The 18,769-nt window shown below is 42.5% G+C and overlaps 1 protein-coding gene and 1 long non-coding RNA gene across 2 annotated transcripts in view; both read left to right on the top strand.

Annotated features, from left to right (window-relative positions):
- The window catches only part of LOC115085299, a 35,410-nt gene extending 18,094 nt beyond the window's left edge, over positions 1 to 17,316 (top strand). Inside the window, exons 2-3 of the long non-coding RNA XR_003854790.1 lie at positions 4,580 to 4,686; positions 17,017 to 17,316. This is a non-coding gene — a long non-coding RNA (uncharacterized LOC115085299). The remainder of the gene's footprint in view (positions 1 to 4,579; positions 4,687 to 17,016) is intronic.
- The window catches only part of OSBPL1A (oxysterol binding protein like 1A), a 546,359-nt gene that overhangs the window by 136,305 nt on the left and 391,285 nt on the right, over positions 1 to 18,769 (top strand). The window lies entirely within an intron of this gene.

The following is an 18,769-nucleotide window of genomic DNA, read 5'->3' as shown; positions in this document are numbered from 1 at the left end:
AAGATCTCCTCTATAAACTGCTGTCTGGCTCTCTGGCCTGCAGGTACCAGAGTTGACTGAGAACCAGGAGCTGTTTGCACTGGGTGCACACATACTTCTTACCAGCAGGTAAACAATCATACATAGGGCACTCTGTGCAAAAAAACCCCCAAAAAACTGGCTAAGTCCTCCATCTCGCTTGTCTGTATCTTTTATTTGAGTTGATAGTCTTTTAAAGGCTGATGTAAGGCACAGGCATGTCTCAGTTTAGAGGTTGTTAAATTGTGGTTAGGGTTTATAAGGTCTTTTAAAATCTATGGCTTTTAAATTTGATAACTAGGTGATTGTTAGTGAATGACCAGCATCAATAATAAAACTAGTCAGTCACTAAAAGATTATTTTAAGTGACTTATTTTGAAGATTATCCTCCTAATGGGGGGGGGGGGTGATCTGTATTTCAAAAGATGGGAGGGTTGGGATCCAACTCGGAACCAGTGCTAACCCTCTCAGATCAAATGAATGACCCTTACAAACTCACAATTCAAACATTGAAGAAAGAAATACTATCTTTTAGGAGCTTGGAGAATCAGTCTGTTTTCCTACTACACAAGCAATTCTAACACTGGCCTTTTAGCTTTCTCATTCACATCACTATTAAACCACACTGGCAGTTGTTTTGGTTCTCCTTCGATCTTCTCTTAATGCACAGAAAACATTTTGTCTAGTCCTCGAGGATGATAACTTTACTATGTCCATGCCTCCTGCAAATTTTTACCTTGTGATTTGCTCCTTTCAGTGTGGCATTTTTATTTTTATTTTTGTAACCAATTTCCCTTTTGATAAATGCTGCTGCAGTAGTTTTCCTTAGAATTCACCCTCTAGAGCAGTAGTTCTCAATCTTTTTTTCAGTCAGGACACCCTGAGATGCTCACATGTGTGACACACTGAGCACTTGACAATCATGGGTAAATATAAGCACATGCTCTGCATCCACACGAATCCCCATTTTCCTAGCAGAACTAAGACATTGCCCTGTGCAATTCACCATACAAAAAGAAATTCTGGTCTCATTTCAATAACATCATAAACTCCCTCTGCTACTAGGTGCATTGTAAAATAATATAAAACCTGGGGAAAAAACCCCTCACTCTGCACATGTTTATCAAATCTGCCATACTGCAGCAGCACTAACGCCAAGAAATGAAACAGCAATAGCCCTACCCATGAAAAGGCAGCAGCTCACCACCAGTGCAATATAATACTGAGAAAATACAACAAATAAGGCTGCTACAAATCTCTACCTGCTAGTAAAGTACTTCATCTCAGACACACACAGACAGAACTGCCTTCACCAAATAGAAAACAAGATCACAAATGTGGAAACAAAAATTGAAATGGAAACCCCAAGACCTTCTGCAAGCAGTTCAAACTGAAGAACCAGAAATATATTTCCTCCATTAAGCAAACTTGAGAGAAGAAATGTATATTCTCAAAACTGACATAGTAAGACTCTTGTTCCCAGTCACACCCCTCCATGCCCCATCACCCCCTCACTCCTCCCAACTATTCAATCATTCCTTCACATGCTCACATCCTTATCCAACATTTGACACCCCCATATCTTCTTCCCCATGCTCCCTCTCTTCCCTGCTCAAGAGTCTCTACCCTTCCCTACCCAACATACATCTGACCGCCTCCACCTCGACCTCCATTCCTTCACCATTTCCCCTTCTCCTGGCTTACAGTCAGCAGAAAAGCCTTCAGTCCAATTCAGTCATTCCTCCCTCTTTACCAGCAGCAGTTGAGGGCAAGAAGCACTGAGGAGAGGAAGAAGAGGCAGTGGATTTATATAGCATGCACCTCTCCACTCTCATGCTCCTGCTTTCACATCCAGGCCCCATGGGTAAAGAGCATCTGCAGCCTCACTGCCAGGTCAGGCAGGGGAAGATAAAGTTGGTGTCCTGACAGGTCCATATGAACAGGAGTTGTGATGTCTCTGATCTGGGTGAAGGAGGAGGGAGCAATCTCTCACTGGGCCAGGAAGAGAAGGAAGCAAGAACAGCTTCCTGTCATACCCCATAAAGGAGAAATCAGCCAATTCCTGCCCAGACTGATGAGGAAAGAGCAGCCTTCTGCTAGCTCTGCGACAAACCTCCCAGGACCTCGTGACCCACTAGTGTGACATGACACACCTGTTGAGAACCACAGCTCTAGTGTCATTTTATTATATTATGATCACTGTTGGCAAGCAGATCCACCACCTTTATCTCTTGCAGCAGGACCTTCATTCTACTGAGAACTAAATCTAATATAGTTCCTCCTCTTGTTGGTTTCATGACCCTCTGCTGCATGAAACAGGCATTGATGGCATCTGGGAACTTTCTCGCTTGCATATCCTGATGTCATTTACTCAGTCCGTACTTTGACAATTGAAGTCTCGTTGTTGCCCATTTTACTAGCCAGTCTAATGTCTGCAGGTATTTACAGCAGGGTTTCCCAACCTATTTTTGTTTGTGGCACACCTGGTATATAGGACTCATTTCATTGTGGCAAACCATATTCAGCATCACTCTCTTCACTTCCTTGTACACCCACCCTACTGGCATCTTTATACCTTCCTGTCCCACCCCCATCACTATAACCTCCTCCTCCCTTCCCTTCCGCACACCTCCCAGCATCATAACCTTCCATCTCCCTTGGCATCTTCTCTTCTCTTCCCCCTCCAGCATAAACAACCCCTGCTCAGATTACCTTCCTTTCCCCCTCTCTCGCTCTCTCTCTCCACTCTCCTCCACCTGCTAGCATTGCCTTGCCTTTCCTCATCCCCACCCCTCTAGCATCATAACCTTCTCTTCCCTGTCCCCCATTTGTGGCATCACAGCCCCTGGCAAATTCAGCTGTCCCTTCTCACCACCCTGTTTTGGAGTCGGCAGAAGTCTAAGAACAATTATCTGGTGCTGCTTTTGCTTCCTCTGTCAGCTTCCCTCTGCAGTCTGAACAGCATGGGGCCAGCTAGACTACAGGGCTCACATATTGAATGGGAAAGCCAGCAGAGGGGGAAGCAAGAGCCTCAGCAGATCTGGGCTGTTCTGACATCCCTTCCCCTTGCTGGCAGGAGGACATTTAGGCCAGGAGGGAAAGCCAAAAAAGACTGCAGCCATGGCACGTGTGTGTGCTGCAGCACTCTGGTTGGGAAATTCTGGTTCATTGCCTGTTTCCTCATCCTGGCCAGTTGGGCAATTAAGATACCCCCCCCCCCCCCCCCCCAACTACTATACTTCTTCCCTTTTACACTTGAAATTTCTATCCTGGAGGATTCCAGAGTGCTGTTTCCTGCAAAGCATTTATCCTGCCTCACTCTGCCATCCTTAGTATATAGTGTAAGGCTTCTCAGCACTGTGCTGGGGGACCCCTTAGACAGTTGGGTTTTCAGGATTATCCACAGTGAATATGCATGAGAAACCTGCATAGCATGGAGGCTCAGTTTATGCAAACTTAGCTCATGAATATTCACTGTGGATATTCTGAAAACTTGACTGGCTGTGGGGTCTGGTTTGGGAAACCTGGCTATAGTGCCACCCCTCCACCAATCTTATTTGCCCCATCATGTAAATATTTGTACCCTGGTATCATTGGTTATCCTCCTTCCACCAGGTGTCAAATGCCTATTATGTCTATAGCTGCTTTTAGCTCCATACATTTTAACTCTCCAGTCTTATTTCAGAGTTCAGGCATTTGCATACAGACATTTTAAAGTAATTTTATCTGTATCTTTATCTATCCATAACATGCTAATCTTATGCATAAAGTTCTATTAAATATAAATGAGTAAAAGGCACTGACAATAGGTTTTTTTGCTCTTGCAGAGCATATCCTAAGTCCCATGTTTAGCTGAGTACCTTAAGACATGGAACAGATTGGTGTTCTGCTAGGGTCAGTGCTATCCTGTGAGTAGGCTGAAAAGCAACATTTAGGTTTCTGAACTAGTTGCTACATTCAGTGTAATCTTTCAAGACTTAACCTTTTCTTTACATTGGCCCATCGCTAATGCTTGAAGGTCATCTGTTGGCATTGGATATCTCCAAATAGTCTCTTAGAACTGTTATAAAATGTGTGTGCCTCCAAGGCCAGTTGGGATGCCGTGGAAGGAGTTTTTGTCACTTCTCAATCGTGACACCTAGTTGCCAGACTGTGTCCATATCAGCTGGGTTCTGGAGGAAGCCATGGTTTGTGGCCCCTAGGCCAAGGACCATTGCTACTGTGGCTGGGCGCATTGGGTGTGGATCTAGAGAGCAGGTAACTGAATGAAGGCTTATGGCACCATAATACAACTTAGGTTGGTTTTGATTCATCTTGAAACCCACAAGGAGGAGGAAATTGCCATGCCTCACAATGCACACCACTTGACACAGCCCTGCAAAGCTCAGTTCTCTTCTCTTTTTTTTTTTTTTTTTTAAATTGGATCAAACAAAGACCTAGACTTGACTCCTAAAACAGTATGTGATTATAGCACTTTTTCTAAGAGCTAGAGCTGGGACCATGGGAAGCACAGACATCACTGTTAAAACACAGCTCACATAATTTGTATTTTGTTTTTCAGATATGCCTGTCCCAGCTCTTCAAAAGGTACAAGAAGTCTCTGAAGCATCTAAGGAAAGCTTGACAACACTGAGCAGGTGCCTTACTCTGATCTCCAGGCATGAAGTGGTCAGTATCATTGGTACTGGAAGCATGTTTTTCTGAATTCCTTCACATCTGTTTTTCAAGAATGTGTTTGTGCTTGCTTGTATGGGGCTTCATTGCATTGTGGTGCTTTCTTCCTTTGTTTACAGAAAAAAACATGAGCTGTTTTGTTCAGCAAACCTCCTTTTGGATATGCTTCAAATTGTAAACTTACCAGTCAGCCACCCCCTTTTTGTGTCAGAATACACAATGCGCACTTATTTACAAGTATAGAAGTTTACAAGTCTGAGAATAAGCAATCAAAGCATAGTTTGCATTAATGAATATATACACCAAAATACTTTCCTCAATTCCCACTGTGATGTATTTTGGAAATTGGGACACTGCGTTGGGAAATCAGAAACAGCTCACTGGTCACTTCATTGGCCACTAATGTCCAAAAAGCTTTCCCTCCTTCATGGGTCACTACGTTAACACTAGTAATATTCCAAAGCTTTTCCTCCAAGCTGTTGGTTCTCTGATTTCAAATAGGTTGAAGTAGGTCTTTATGTTGATTCTACTGACCTTTGCTCTGGTTGCTTCTCTGGACCACTCCGATATGTTCGTTGAGGCCCCCAACTGTCCGTTATCGCATCAGCAACAAACAGTGAGGTGTGGCCCAGAGGCTAATGTCCTGTTTTTCCTTCAATATCTGCAGTTAGCTTTTCTAAGGGGCCGATGCAATACAGTGCACTGAGCCCAGTGCACTGTATAACCTGCAGTTGGACACGGGTTGTAGACGCACTAACTAATCCCCTTATACAATATTTATACAATAAAGGGATTAGTGCCTCTACAACGCACGTCCAATGCAGAGTGAAACTAATAGCGCTTATCACATGCAAATGCATGTGAATGAGGCTATTAGCTATTCACTCCCTATGCAAAAAAAAAAGTGCGTCTAGGGTGCACATTTTAGCGATCAGAAATTAACGCCTGCCCGGAGCAGGCGTTAATTGCTGAGTGCTACTAAAACTAGTACAGAAAGCAGAAAAACCTGCTTTTCTGTATTGCTTCCTGCATTTGTCAGTGAAAGGACCAGTCCCATTTCAGGACAGCCTTCTGAAAGGAGATTGGTCCTTTCACTGACATGTGACAGTAAAGGGATCAATCCACAATAAGTGAAGGAGTGAATAAATTAATATTAAGTGCCTGACACTTTAATATTGATTTTATGCACTCCTTCTGGTGCTGGTAGTCAGTTGGGAGAACGGGCGCTGAATCATTATCCATTTTCCTATCCCCTGCATGTGCACTGGTTAGGAAAACGGGACGCTGATAAATTCAGTGTCTATTTTCTTAACCGTTGGATAGCCACCACAGCAGACCTCTTTCTGGCTTGCGCTGTCAATGAGGTGCTAGTGGCGCACAATTGCCCCTAGCGCCTCCTCGACAACGTGAGCCCCAATTTAAATATTGCATCGTGCCCCCAGGAGAGTGCCTGGGGGGCGCATTATGAAAGTGGGCGCTGAATACACAGCGCCCACTTTCAGTGGGGTTTTTTTTGCATCAGCCCTAAGTAACTGCTGTTTCCATATATCTGATCTCAGAACTTACTTGTTTGGTTTTTTGTTACAAGCAGGCTAAGAAAAATGGCATATTTAGCCTCAGAGCTTATAAGCCTTATTAAATAATTACACTAATCAGTGATTCTCTGCTTCATTCCTATCTATCACAGCACAGTACGCTTCCTCAGCTAACTCCTGCTTAAAATAATTTCCTACACAAATTGAGCAAAGTGCCCAGTTGGTAACATGGCCCATGATTCATGGCATTGGAGGTGGGAATCAGATGCTTTTAGCCCTTGCTGAGCTTTTTTTTTTCCCTAAGCACCCTTCACTCGTTAATCAGAAATTATTGTTAAGTTTGCTGGTCTGTTTTACAAAACAGATGAAGGGAAATTTGTTCACTTCCTCTCCCATTCATCAACCTCCTACTTGCAGCAGATTTGCAAGTAGGAGGTAGTGCTGTTTAAGCACTAGTACGCCATAGGAGATGGACAGGACTAAACTTCTTTTTGGAACAAAAAGGACTAGGGTGAAGAACTACGTTTTTGGAATGAGGATCATTCACAATTGTGATGCTGGTAGGGCCTAGAATCAAAATATCTGGCATGCTTTGAGGCACAACGTGCATACTTTTCCAACCAGATGGTGGTAATTGTATGATGAATGTATGCCAGGGTTTTTTTATTTTTTCCTTCAGAAATGTAAACCCATCAAATTCCAGACTGCTTTAAACAGAATTAATGATATGTCTTAAGAACTGTGCTGAGTGCTGGTTTGATAGACAATGTTATCTGAGTCTGGCAGCCTGACCATGGTCATTGAATGCCAGCAGCATGTACTTATTACTGAGAAGGATTGGTGGCATACTGATCAACCTGACTGTGTGCCCGCCTGATCTCTAATGGGGCCTGGATCTGAAATCTATTGTGCTCGTGTGTTTTGGTGATTACCTAACTCTGGGGGCCAATGTAATAAGGGGCACTAATGTTAGGGGCAAGTTTTTTACTTCTGCTTTAGCGTGCATTTTCTGGCACAAGTTAACTTTGGTATTTAACAGGGGTTTTAACTTTAGTGCTGGTTTTTATTCCTGCTTTAGTGTGCATTGTTTTAAGAGTTAACATGGCTGCATACAAATCACATGTAAAAAGGCATTAGTTATTCCCCAGCAATGTAGGGAGAGGTGCATTAAAGGGCAGACACCAAAAACCAGAGCAGGAGTAAAGCTTAACTCACACTTCTGGTTGCCATATTATTGCTGTGCCCAATGTGGTAGCGTCTAGCTGCATCTTACACATTGGGTTCAGCAATAGAATAACTTTGGCCTCCAGAAATGTGAGTTTACTCTGCCTCGGACCCAGGAGTTTAATTTCTAGTGCTCTCTAACAATATTCATCTGCACTGTGCATTCAGCTTTGGTGTACTGTGTTAACTGTAGATACCCACCCTGGGGAGCTTACCCTTTATTTAGTTAGCTGTACGTGGCCACTCCAAAGAGCAAATTCTTGCATCCGGGACTCTTTTTTGGCAGAGAATGGCAAGTAAAATCAAAGCATAAGCTCACTGGGGCAGGCAACTTCGGCTACATTAACAAAGAAGAAACTCTTTCTGGGACACCTAAAACTGAAAAGGATGCCAGTTGAATGCACAGCACCAAAGTGCACACTGTTCAGCTGAAGGTGCCCTCCTCCAGAGAGCTTGTGCTTTTGATTTTACTTGCCGTACCTTGCCAAAGTGGCAAGTGCATGTGAGATTGGTGCTTTGCATCCTGACTTGTGGACACATTCTCTCATTCAGGCCATTTTGACAAGGAATGGCAAGTAAAGTAAGCTCTCTGGGGAAATGCACCTTACAGCTAGACAAACAAAGCATAGGCTGCCTGGCTGGGTGTCAACAGCTGAATAGTGCACACTTTAACGCTACATGTGCGTGTGCCGTCCAGCTGTTCAGGAAAACAAAACCTATGGTTGGTGCCTGCCTCAAAGCATACACTGAAAATGTAACTCCTGGTGGCAAGTGTCTCTTGTTCCCAGTGTGGTATTCCACTTCAGACCCAGGAGGATTTACATTTCCAATGCAAGCTTTCTGGGGTAGGCACCTACAGCTGAACAGTGCTTCAGAGTCAAGATGCACAACACAGAGTTCTTACTATTCAGCTGAAGATGCCTTCTTTGGACTGAGGTGGAGTAAACTCAAATTTCTGGTGGCCAAAATTATTCTGTTGCTGCGCCCAGTCTGGTAGAAAGACACTACCACATGGGCACAGCAAGAGAATATCATGGCTACCAGAAACGTCTTAACTTTTATTCCATTTTAGGATAAGGAGTTAGCTGAAAATCCTCTTAAGTGCACTAAACCATGAGTATGGAGGTAAGCACTTCAAGCACTTGAAGTTGTAAGGAGTGTGACTAAAATAGACTTGCATGCAAGGTGGTGCCCAAGTCTGAATACCAGTGCCACTGTTGCATGCAAGGCTACTTGTCCAAGCGAAATCAAAGGGTAAACTCTCTGGAACAGGCAGCTAAAGCCATTTGGGCCTGGTGAGGTTCATCCCAGGATACTGAGGGAGCTCAGAGATGTGCTGGCGGGTCCGCTGCGTGACCTGTTCAGTAGATACCTAGAAACGGGAGTGGTGCCGATTGATTGGAGAAGAGCGGTGGTGGTCCCGCTTCACAAGAGTGGGAGCAGAGTGGAAGCTGGAAACTACAGGCCGGTTAGCCTCACCTCTGTGGAGGGAAAAGTAATGGAGTCGCTGCTGAAAGAAAGAATAGTAAACTAGCTACAGTCAGAAGAATTGCTGGACCAGAGACAGCATGGGATTCACCAGGGGAAGGTCCTGTCAACAAATCTGACTTTTTGATTGGGTGACTAGGGAATTAGATCAAGGAAGAGCACTCTGTCATCTACTTGGATTTCAGCAAAGCTTTTGATATGGTCCCGCACAGGAGGCTTTTGAATAAAATGAGAAGCTTAGAAGTGAGTGCCAAGGTGTGGCCTGGATTGCAAACTGGTTGACGGACAGAAGGCAATGTGTGATGGTAAATGGAACTTACTCTGAAGAGAGAGTGGTGTTAAGGGGAGTGCCGCAAGGATCGGTGTTGGGACCGGTCCTGTTCAGTATCTTTGTGAGCGACATTGCTGATGGGATAGAAGGTAAGGTTTGTCTTTTTGTGGATAACTAAGATCTGCAACAGAGTGGACACGCTGGAAGGAGTGGAGAGAATGAGATGGGATTTAAGGAAGCTGGAAGAGTGGTCGAAGATGTGGCAGCTGAGATTCAATGCCAAGAAGTGCAGAGTCATGCATATGGGGTGTGGAAATACAAAAGAACTGTATTTGGTGTTCGAAGGGCTGATGTGCATGGAGCAGGAGAGAGACCTTGGGGTGATAGTGTCTAACTATCTAAAGTCAGTGAAACAATGACAAGGCGATAGCTAAAGCCAGAAGAATGCTGGGCTGCATAGAGTACATGGATGGGGCATATGGTGCACCAACTGGTCCACCAAACACATTGGCCCTAATGCATATAGAATCTCAAAAGCCATAGTTAAGGTTTTAAATTTAACCCACTGACCAATTGGTAACCATTAAAGAGTTTAAAATGGATGTAATATGATCTTTGTCTTGCCTGAACCACCAGTCTGACTGTAAATGCCCTGTGCTTATCACTGCTAACAGTGTTGTAGCAATCAAATCGTGTCACTAACTGCATAACAATTTTTTTTTTGAGAATCAATCTGATTAAAACCATAATCCTTCTCAACTGGCATAAGATAATGGAAGCAAATCTTTACCACATCAGAAATGGAGCCTCATATTTCTTGAGTCAATTTTGACTCCCAGACTGTGTACCTGATTTTTCGATTGAATTGGTGCTGCATCCCAGATAAAGGAAGGGCGCATTGATGTACACTTTCCCTTTTTGTGCCCATAGAACCTTGGTCTTCTGGGGGTTAAGCTTTAACTTGTCTACCATCTAAACCTTTGTGACTCAGACATTCGTTTAACACCCCAAAAACCCACCTGATTACCCACAGAAAGATATACAACTATATTTTTATTCCAGCTGCCCTGAAGATTGTCACTAGGGCTTACATATAGATATTAAAAAGGAGGTAAAAGCAATGTTCAGTGAGGGACTCCAGAAACTAAGGGGTATTTCAGTCTTCCCCCCCCCCCTTCCCCATGGAAATAAATTGGGACCTGTCCATGAGAAAATGAAACCGAAAATGGTTCCCACTGTCCTGAGTGGCCAGTCAGGCTATATGGTCCGTTTCTGCCATGTTTGTTTAAAAAATGCACTCAATTCTAAAAGGATGGAAATAGTCTTTGCCTCTGTCCAACTCCTTCCACAAATCAAACCGTAGTCATTAGTCACTGTTTAGGTACTATGGCAGTGTTTAAGGGAAGATTGATGTTTGTCCTAAGCATTGTTCTTTTCAAAATTATGCAGTTGGGAAATGGCCGCCTTTCCAGTCATGTTGGACAGAAAGGGGTCATTTGACACTGACTGAAAATTCTCCTGTTTCGTAGCATCCAGAGCTGGTTTCTTATGCAGTGATTGCACTGTTGCCAGTTTCAAAACCTTTGAAATAATTCTCTTTTGCAATGAATTGTGTACCAGGTCACCCTGGACGATTATCTTCATGCTCTGTGAAACTAAAAGACCGTGGATCTAGTACAGATATAGTAGGGCACGTTCCCTTCATTAAACTAACCATCTCTTCAAGGATAAGTTACCTAAACTTCAAACAAAATCCGACCCCCTGGGGTTTCAAATAAACAGACCCGCAGTTTAACAGCCCTTGGTCTACTCTATCCAAACAGAATCATCCCATAAAAATATGTAGCCTGGAAATAAGTCTTATCTGTAAAGCTGGAGAACTTGGGAGACCATAGAGAAATGCAGTAAACACTTACAGCTTTAAAAATTTCACAGGGATGTATGAAAGGATCTTGAAACAGCTGAGTATAAAACTGCTTTTTAACTTTTAAGATGTCCAACTTATAATTTTTCTAGACACTTAAAATAGTTTGTTTCTCCTAGATCGTAGGCTTGGGCCATACTCTCCATTTGATGCACCTCCCCTCGTCATAACCCACGATTCCTTGGTATGCCAGCTGTGCTCACATTACCTTGGAGCTAACTTTTTTTTACTTTGGTTTCATATTACCTGCTTCTCTACAAATGACGTGGGAAACATACCTTGGAGATCTTCCTGTCATCTGCAAATGTATCTGTATTGTTTACTTCAGTAGTTTGCAATAGGTGGTACCCTTTGTCCATAATTTCTGGACTCGGGGCCAGGCACGCAAGAACACTTAGACTCAGTAAAAGGTATAAAATACATTTTATTTGGCTTTTTTAAAAGTGTTCCTGGGAGATGCGGTATGCTAGGTGCCCTTTATCTTTTCAAAATAACTAGCATCTCCCCGAAATTAGGCCTTGCCCTTACTTTTATAGTACAAACATACAGCACTGCCGAAGTTTCCAGAATGGCGTGACTGCTCAGACTCATTTACAAAGATACATTATGCTGTTGTCATGACAATCTATCATGTATAGGAAATGCTTGTGAGGATCACTCCCCACCCTGAGAATTCTTCACCAGCTAAACCTGTCCATCCTCCTACCATAAAAGTTCCTTTATCAACATGGCTTTGATGCCCTTTGTTTCTTCTGATCTTCTCTTGATCCGCTGTGTTGTGTAAACAGATAGCAAGTCTGGGTTCTGAATAGGAAATAGGCCTGAATTCAGTTTGCTGGCGCCAGGACTTTAATTAAAACTGTAACTTTAAAAGAATCTTTTCACCTGGCTCCTGTCGTTGAGATAGGCATTTGTAAGACAAAAGCTTGCATCTTGGCTTCATGCAAACCAAGCTTCCCTGTATTGTAGTGCAAATATTGTCATTGATGCCTTCCTGGCCTTTAATTATAGGCTTTGCAGAGCCATAAGTTTCCCAACTCTTCTACATCCTTTGAATCTGTGATAGTCAGAAAGTCACTATATTTCAGCAGTTGTCAGTGTGAATCAGCCCTCTGAGGATTCTGGGAATGGCTGAATGAACCAGAGTTATGAATTATATCACCTTTAAGCAAAATTTGCACTACTTGAGATATAGTAATAGACTAACATGATCTGACCAAGACAAGTGTATAGCTTTAATATTTACTTTTATGCTTTCAGACCCGGGGAGGGGAACACAAATTGGGTCCAAAGTGTTTCCTGTACTGAGGCTTCTTAACTAATTGCATAAAACCCAAACCTCACAACCTTAATTTTAAACTTAGATATAGCCCTAGAAGGGTGGAGGCAACATCTAGAAGTTAAAATCCTTCCCTCAAACCATCATGTATGGATACCTAACCAGTGTGTGACAGCAGCAGTCCTGGGTGACCTATCAGGATTGACTATGGTCAGACTAGCGAACACGCCTTGAAGTTACTAGTAGCATATTTAAAATTTGAGGTTTTTTTCCCACTCAACCAACTATCTCTGGAATTCATTGCTAGAAGATATGGTAAAAACAGTTACTATAAATGAGTTAAACAAGTTCCTGGAAGAAAAGTCCTTAAATTCATTAACCAAGTAGACTTGGGAAAATAAGCATAAGTACTTTTAGAATGTTTTTGTTTTCATATTTCATGGCCTTATTTTGTTTACTGATGAATTGAGCACTTGAATGACAATCCATTACATTCGGGTGTACCTGAAAGAACTACAACACAATTTCTCTGGTACAAGTTAGACCTGAATGAGAGCGGCTGAGGGGGGATATGATAGAGGTTTTTAAGATCATGAGAGGTTTTGAATGAGTAGATGTGAATTGGTTATTTACACTTTCGAATAATAGGACTAGGGAGCATTCCATGAAGTTAGCAAGTAGCACATTTAAGACTAATCGGAGAAAATTGTTTCACTCAACGCACAATAAAGCTCTGGAATTTGTTGCCAGAGGATGTGGTTAGTGTAGCTGGGTTCAAAAAAGGTTTGGGTAAGTTCTTGGAGGAGAAGTCCATTAATAGCTATTAATCAATTTTACTTAGGGAATAGCCACTGCTATTAATTTCATCAGTAGCATGGGATGATCTTGATGTTTGGGTACTTTCCAGGTTCTTGTGGCCTGGTTTGGCCTCTGTTGGAAACAGGATGCTGGGCTTGATGGACCCTTGGTCTGACCCATCATGGCAATTTATGCTATGTTCTCTGGTATAAGTTGGACGTGATACAAAACTTCCATGCTTAAAAGCTAGGAGAGTTTCCTGTCAGTCAAAGGTGGGACCTTGGCCCTGCGAGGGTTTTCATTAGTCCAGGGTCTTTTTACATAAACAGGAGGATAATATGGCTGCCATCTGGCAAGAAGCAATGCTGTCAAATGATTCTGAAGGTAACTTTTGCTTGGTGGCTAAAAGTGGCTAGGGATGTCTTTATTACATATATGGCCTTTAGGAATTTTTCTTGGCTATAAGATATTACAAGTTATCAGTTAATGTCTGGCCAAGGTAAGCATAATCTAGGGGCATGCTTTTACTTTTTGGTTGTTTAGGAAAATCTTGAAGCTTGTATTGGAGATATTTTGGCTCAATTCTGCTGATGTGTGATCCAGGGATACATGATAGAAAACGAAACGTCATCTACTGTATTATGACCAGACTCTGGCTCAGGTGCTCAGCCTGGTAGACAGGCAGCAGCCAGATCAACATTTTTAGTGTGGAGGAACAGGGTAGACACCAGTTGAGCTGTGCATCCTTCTTTGCTTGCATCCCCTTCTGTGGGATCCACCACCCATTATCTAAGCGACTCCGGAGGCATGCTTGAGGGGTTACTCTGGGCTGTCAGAGGTTCTGAAGATGCACAAGTCACGTGGGGAAAAACACAGCTGGCAAAGATTTTTCTCTGCTTCCAAGTATTAGGAATTTTCATAGTCAAGTTGGCAACCCTAGGTCCAACTCTTTCCTCTGAGCTGCTACTTGAGTTGACTAATCATTGAAAAGTACTTTACTGCTCTTATGTACCTATCTTCCTCCTTTTGAGTCTGTCTTGGGATTTTTCAGTGTCTTCCCAATTAAGGATCCTGGCAGTTACCATCTGTGGTTTGCTCTCCTTTTGGAGGGTACCAATTCTGTATACATTTTTTGCATTTCAATGGCTTTTCCTGCATGTTCCTTTTTTTTTTTTTTTTTTCTGAAAACCACTTCTCAGGGTGGGGGGAAAACAGGTCGGTTCGTGGTCTTTCACTGTCTCAGGAAATCTGACCCTGACACTATTCCTGTGGCTTCAAATTTTCCAGTTCTCAATCCTTTCAAGAAATACTGCCTTCTTTCTGCTTCTCCAGAAGTTAACTTGCTTGGGCCTTTCCTCCTGAACCATCATTCTCTGCTCAGCCTCAGTTCTTCAAGCATGCGTGTCAAAGCCCCCCCTCTGATCTTGTCCATCGCGATTCACAATTTATTGAATCGGACTCGTAATGCCGCAGATACTTTTGAGAATTCCTGTAGCATTTCATCCAAAAGCACTGCTGCAATCTTCTTTCCTTGAGCAGCCATTTCACCTTCTCCCGGCTTCACGTTCTCAAACACTTCACTGAGGCTTTCAGGTCAAATCTTGTTTAGCAGTGCAAAAAGTTCCATATGCCTGCACTTTGAAAAGTCTTTTTTCCACATGCAGAGGCTAAGTTTTTATTTATTTTTTTTACTTAGGGCCAGGTTCATTAAGGCTGCTCTCCCATTTGGTCTATGGGGGGAAAACCCTTAGTGAATCTGGTACTTAGTTTGAAAGCAGCTTTTTGGGAGATTTTGTTGGAGCCCACTGCCTGCAGTCTGCTGCAGGTGTACAGAATCGCCAGAACTGCTGGCATGGAAGTCTTGAGTATGATACCTGACGTGCTGGAGGCGGTCTTCTCTGTCTGGAGGCTGCAGCAGGTGAGGTAGGAGCTAGGACAAGCAAGGGTTGCTGTCCTAGCTTATGGCAAGAGTTTAGGGCCATAAGGTTTTGGCATAGGTTAAGACAGACAGTGGCGAAAGAGAGCACCCAGTATAACTCTCTCAAACAATGAGCTGCCCTCATGGCAAATTTAATAATGTAAAAGTCCTGAATGCCCACATGGCAGAGCACAGCTGGGCTCACTGAATATTTAAATAGGAAAAATGTACCTCTTACCCTTGTCTGTTTTTAAACAGCCCCCCTTAAATTAAATGGCAAATAAGAAAATTACATTGGCTTTCGAAACAGACAGAAGCGTACAAGTCAATGTAATTTTCTTATTTGCATACAAGTCAGCTTTGAAAATTATCCCTGCCGTTATGTGGAAAATTTTAGAAAAACATTTTTTTTTAAGGAGCTTGCTTTTTGCAATTTAAAGTGTGCAAGTTCAAACCCAGTCCGGTTAATTGTATACACAACAGGCAGCGGGCACATAAGTTTACTTAATTATTGGATGGACTGTTCTGTAAAATTACTTTTGTGGGTAAAACACTTCAGTGGACATTGCCCCCTCACCGCCTAATGTTTTGTTCTATGCACAAGATTCAAACCTCTAGACTATTTGCTGAAAGGAAAAACTTTTGCTGTGAGATGGAATAGTCTGTTTACAACAAGATTAAAAAAAAAATCTTGACAGCTATAATTTTTATTTTTCTATCCTGCAATACTTAAGTGTTTGGACCAGCCCTTCTGGTCTGATCGCCTAACTGCAGTCCTTAATGTACTCTGGGAGTAATAGCAAGAAGTAATTGGTTTCTGGTGATCTAATGAAGGCTTATTTTGACTGGTGTTATATGCCCAATTTTCTTTTTTTTTTTACCATGAAGACAGGTCTGACTTTACCGCACCCACCAGTTTGTCAATGGGCAGAGCTAGCTCCATGTTCTGTGCAGGGGTAGAATGGGCAAGGCTTAGAATGGCTTTACATATCAGAATTTGACGGGTGGTTTACCCATGTACTATTGACAAAATGAAGCAGCAGTTAGTGATTGAATAACAACTGTGGAAATAGTGACTTGTTTAGGTAGAAAACAAACAACCCCCCTCCAAACTGAGTGAACCTTGCACCTGGAGGAATTAAGAGGTAGCACTCCTTAAGATGTCAGCAGACAATAGTGCCTTGCTTCTGTTAGAAAATCTGTGCTGCTGTTCAGTGACTTACATAGTTTGTTACAAACTTACTCTGAATTGTATGAGTTACAACTAAATTTATAAATCTTTACTTAAATTGTACATTTTGTAGATACAAGATGCTTTTACTTTGACATTTTTTTTAAACAGCTGGCTTCATAATCTGTTCTGTGTTGCATGTGGTCTTTTGTTTGCTAGAGATGATTTATATGTGGACATTTGAAAGTTAAGGGGATTTGAAACGCACTGAATTAGGAAAGAAAGTGAATTTCCTCGTGTCTGAGAAGATGTCTCCCCTAAAATGGTGGAATTGCCAAGTCTGCATCATTTGACCTTTGTGTGGGAATTTTTATGACTTTCTCAATGCCATGATCAAGCCACAGAATGTACATAAGGTCATGGATACTAGGTGATCTCCCTCGTCCTGTCCTTGTTGCAAAATGACTAGATATGCTGCAGAGTTTACAGATTCATAGGAATCTGACAGGAGCTGCAACGTGGGCATTTGACTCAAAGAACTGGACTGAGCTCACAATCTTTTTTTTTTTTTTTTTTTTTTTTTTTTTTTTTTTTTTTTTTGGCCCAGTACTAATTTCCCTTTTTTTCTTCCAACTCTGTCAGAACCATTCTAGAATTGATTGCCATGAACCTACATTTACAACTACTTGAATTTTTTTTTTTGCCTATGTTAATAGACCCTCACACTTTCCAAGTCTGGTAGTTGCAGAAAGTACTAAGTCCGAGACCTGTGCATCAAGGCTCCTTCTGGAACTTTTATGGGCTCTAAATCTGGCCATGAGGATCCACCCTTGTTGATGACCATGATTCTTCTCCCCACTGCCAGAGGCTGCAGAAGACTTGTCTGGGAATGGAACTGAGGACCTTCTGCATGGAAGTGTATGGCACTTTCCACTAGGCCAGCCCACCATATCACTTCACATGCTACCTAAACTGAAATTTGATCCAGTGGTCTAGAGGTGAGAGGTTCCATAAAGCTGTGAGCATTCCCCTGAACCATCCAAGCCAATTTTGTGAAGGTCCTAAATAAAATCAGGAAGATAACCACTCTCAAGGATTAGTCTGTCCATGGTATGTTATCCCAACTGGCTTCCTTTGGTAATTTTTTTTTTTTTTGAGCACCACCTGCTGGCTCTCCGCTGTATTTGGTGCCTTTATGCTACAGTGAGTATCTACTGGTCAGTGAGACAGACAAATCTGAATGACTATCCCCCACCAATGCACCAAGAACCTCAGGTTTATACTTCTTCCCCACCAGAACCCTGCATCTGCAAAGGGTAGGAAATTCTCCTCTTCCACAATCATAAGAAAAAGAAGAAATTGAACAAAAAAGGCTGGTGTGAGGGAGGAGGCACTTACTTCAAAGCTGGATATACAGTTTCCCTTGGTCACAAGTCAAAACCATTGTCAGTTCTTCCAGAAGGGGGAAACTGCCCTCTGTCAAGAACAAGTCAAAACTCTCAAAAGGTCTTCCAAAATATTCCTCTGACTCATGAGGCTTATCATAAAGCAGCACCCCTAGGAAAACATTTCCAAAACATCTCCCAACACTAACTGGACACACTTGACTAACACCACTGAGATCTTAACCATTAAATTTCAATGCCCATATTTTTTATATTATATAATTGTATCACATTGCAATTCTTTTACAAGATTAAAAATTAAATAGCAATTATAACACTAAACACACTCACTGTTTACCTATAAACTCATTCCATCCACACACAAAGCTCAATTCATAACCCACTATGGAGCTTTTGGTGTGGATGGAATGAATGTTTATGGGTAAACAGTGAGTGTGTCTAGAGTTATACAAGATTAAATTCAGTAGCAATTATAAATAATTGCAATATAACACTTTTTTGAATACTGTATAATAAATTATATGGAAACAAACTTTAATAGTTAAGATATTAGTGTTCTCCTTCAACAAGCAGGATGGTAGTCCTCGCATGTGGCTGACATCATCCAGTGGAGCCCAGCATGGAAAACTTTTCAGTTTTTAGAAGCTTTGACCAGCACACTGAGCATGCCCAGCATGCCACTATCCATATGTCCTCGCAAGGTCCCCCTTCAATCTCCTCTTTTCCGCAGTGCAGTTGCCTCGCGAGTCGTGGAGCTCCTCTTATTTTTTTTCTCGACAGTATCTGGTCTTTTTCCCGGTATTCCTCATCGGGTCCCCCTTTGTGGTCAGTGCCTCCTCGGTATGATAGGTTATTCTTGCTGCCTTCAACTTTGCAGTCAGTTCCAGACTACTCGCCTTATGGTGACCGCTGGTCATCGACTGCACACCAGGTGTTTTTTCATGGCATCAACCAGTTTTCGTTGGTGCTCCCAGTGCCTGTGGATAATGTCTATCACAGATCTGCATGCAGTTTGGGGCCTCGCACAACATAAATGGGTGTCGTCTGTGTGACCAGGTGACTC

Source organism: Rhinatrema bivittatum, chromosome 2, assembly GCF_901001135.1.
Source record: "Rhinatrema bivittatum chromosome 2, aRhiBiv1.1, whole genome shotgun sequence".
NCBI lineage: Eukaryota > Metazoa > Chordata > Amphibia > Gymnophiona > Rhinatrematidae > Rhinatrema > Rhinatrema bivittatum.
This window is presented reverse-complemented; position numbering and strand designations above follow the sequence as displayed.